The sequence below is a fragment of the Dipodomys spectabilis genome, unplaced genomic scaffold, assembly GCF_019054845.1.
Source record: "Dipodomys spectabilis isolate Male_0828 unplaced genomic scaffold, ASM1905484v1 ptg000612l, whole genome shotgun sequence".
NCBI lineage: Eukaryota > Metazoa > Chordata > Mammalia > Rodentia > Heteromyidae > Dipodomys > Dipodomys spectabilis.
In genome coordinates, this window is record NW_024871289.1 from 1,757,499 (window position 1) to 1,760,990 (window position 3,492).

The 3,492-nt window shown below is 32.9% G+C and overlaps 1 pseudogene; it reads left to right on the top strand.

Moving 5' to 3' along the window:
* The first annotated feature begins 671 nt into the window (after nucleotides 1–671).
* On the top strand, nucleotides 672–771 carry LOC122100956 (annotated as a pseudogene).
* The last annotated feature ends 2,721 nt before the right edge of the window (nucleotides 772–3,492 follow it).

Sequence of the window (3,492 nt, forward strand, 5' to 3'; positions counted from 1 at the left end):
TGGTAGACTGGCCAGGACATTTGGTAATCATGCATGTGAAAATTTTTTTCACCTTCTTGGCTTTAGCTACTATTGAAATGTTAGGTATTAAAAACAATTATATTTTGATAAAATACCTTCTAGCCTAAATGATTCTGTCTTAACTGTTTATCTCTCTATGATCCCTTTTAACTAATATTAGTTTTGTTCCAATAAGAAAATCTATGCTGTCAGGGTAAGATATTCTGGTTGGTCTGTTGCTACAGGGAAGAAGAATAAAGGGTCAGGTAGACATTTGTACCAATAAGACATCATTTAGAAATTTTTAAGCTGCAGAAGTTTAGAAGTAGCTCTTAAGCAAGGCTTACTTTGAATCCATTAGCTCCACAAAGCTAACTCAGTTTATAAATAAGTACTTGAAAAACAATCACCTTTGGACCTAGCTATAAAGGCTTCAAAGTATGATCAAATTTAAAATGAAAAAGACTTAAAATAGTCATTGACAAAAAAATTGCAAATGTGAGCAATCGACCAAACAATATAAGCTTTTCCCAATATACACAGAATTTTAGAGAATTAAGATCAATAACATTTTTAGGAACAATAAGGTTTCCTAGTTACAAACAGTCAACCAAGGATATATGCCTGTATAAAGATTGCATCAATAACTACTTAAATTTACAGGATACTACATGCTTCAGCAGGACGTTTACCCAAATTACTACAATATAGAGATTATCATGGCACTTGCACAAGGATGATATGAAAATTTGTGAAATATTCCATATTTTTCATTCTTGAGATGCAAGAAATGAAAAACAGTTATTAAAAATTGATTACAAAAATACAAGTCGTTATGTCGAAAAATAAACTTTACAACTTTGTGCGGGTGGAGGGGTAGAGGGAGGATTGAGTGGGGGAGCAAGGGAAGGATGGGAATGGATGGGAAGGGTAAATACAGGAGGAGGCTACAATGCTTGATAAGAAATGTACTCATTATCTTGCCCATGTAATTGTAACCCCTCTGTACAGTATTTTCACAATAAAAAATTTAAAAAGGCAAATGTAACAATATATGTAATTCATTGAACTGAAAGTTAGTTTGACATCAGTGCGTTAAATCCTCACCTAAGAATGGCCTTTACATAGCATAATCTTTACAAAACATTTGAAATTGGATAACATTGTCATTTTATCCCAAAGAAATAAAATACTATAAGGACCTAGGAAAAAAAAGGAATCTTAAACTTTTTCTGTATGGAATGCTATCTGAAATAACACATTTATTAACGAACCTATATATTATAAAACAATGTATAATTCAAAGTATTACATCTAGGAGAGAATTAAATAGATTATGGACATTATACAAACAAAATACAGAGTATTTTAAAATATACTTTTTTCATACAAGCACCAGAAATATTTTTAGTTTCTGTACTACTAATTTCAATAGATAAGTTAAAGTGATTTCTGATTTAAAAATCACAAACCCTGCAGAAATCATTATAGATGTATGCAAACAACTCTTGAATACATTTTGACATCAAAGTCAGGCAATTCACTTGAAGAATACTATGGAATCCATGAATTTTTAAAGTAAGATATTGCTGTTGCTTTGTATTGTGAAAATATTTTGTACAGACACAAAGATGGATTGGCATTTTTGAAATTTAAGAATCTTAACCAAACCATTATGAGTTAAGAGAACAATTTTTACAGCCTTCCACAATTTAAAAGAGGTAGTGATACATATTTATCCTTTTGGCAATATTAAATGCAGTTTCTTCCAAGTTGTTCTTCAGACCTGGTTTGATATAATGCTTCAATAGAAGGCGATCCAGCATATCTTTGCTATTTCTATTCCAAGCAGCAAGATGCAAGGGAGTCAAGAGGACTTTAGTTTGGGCATTGGTATCTGACTCAATGTGAACTAAGAAAGCAGCCACTCTGGTATTATTCAACATATAAGCACTGTGCAGGGGTGTCTAGCCATTCACAGTAATTGCATGAATATCTGCCTTGAGCCACCAACTCATGGACAATGTCTAAGTGCCCACTGGAGGCTTCCCGATGAAGAGAGGTATACTCATCATCATCCCTAGTATTCACATGAGTGGCCTTTTAGGAAAGCAGTGTCTGCACTGTAGTAAGCCAATTATTTTCAGCAGCCCAAACAAAAATTTGCTTTAATACTTCTCCATTTTTTTTTGCAAATGATACCATTCCTCACTTTTTCATCTTGTTCCTTGTCTTCATCAGAATTGCCTAACCAGAGACAGTGAGTACCAGTGGGAATGGGGTGCCCATGTATTCCCTAATAGTTCACGTTGGTTGAACTGGTCAGAAAAATCCAGTGAATTTTCTACATCTGTTATTTCACCATGATTTTCTTTATCTTTTTCCAATTTTACTATTGGAAATTATTCTAACTGGAGAGTAGGGAATTGATAGAGAGCAGAGGAAAGGTTTTCCTCCATATTCAAAGGTACAGACTGAAAATGGGACCAGTGGTGTCTTCATGTGCAGCTTATTATAGGAATGAGAAAATATGAAATAATGCCTTCTATGTAAATGATTTGGGAAATGGCAGAGCAGAAAGTGAAATGATGCAACCAAAAATATAAAAGCAAAATTAATTAGGATAATTATGGAGCTGTCACATTATCTATGAGAACCATGAAAGGGAGAGAAGAAGAGAGAGACAGATCTGCAATGACCTAGCTAGCCACAAAATCCATGCCTCTGATCAATTTATAGAGCAAACAATTTTATTTTTTAAAAGAGATGGAAATGGAATTTATGTATTTACTTGAAATTAGTAAATACATTTTTATTAGCCTATATAAAAGAGGCATAGTTTTGACCAAATTACAGATAAAAATCTAAATCCTTGATAATTCTAGTAACAGATCTGACTGAAATCAGTTCAATCACACTTTTCCTGAAGAGTGAAGGAATAGGTCCAGGCTAGGAAAGCAGCTGGAGAAGGCAGGCCGATTGCATCTGTGACAAAACTTTTTGGAAAATGGTATCAAGGATTAATTACTGGTGATCCACTTGCACTGGAAGTGTGAATCTGAACTATTGCTTGCTGATTCTGAACTATTGCTTTAATAATTATAAGTTCCAAGAAGAAAAGGTGAGATTTAATTGATAGCAAAGGATTAGTAATACACTTTGACTTCTCATTAAGCACCTTCAATCATCAAAATCACATCAAGACAATAGACATGCCTACTTTTTTAGATGAAAACAAGTATCTTTAAAAACAAGGTAATTAAGTATTCCTACAAAGAACTTCTATTTTACTACTGCATTATATAGTTTTTTCTAATGTTGGGTAACAAATAATGGATCTATTAGAAAGCTCTTAAAGCTCATATGTTCAATAGTGAGTTCTCTTATATTATACCATGGTATTTTTGTTTATGGTTTTAAGAAGAAATTTACTAGCTTAAATTTCTGACAAGACAATATCATCACTGTACAACTTGCTTCTATACTCTAGGT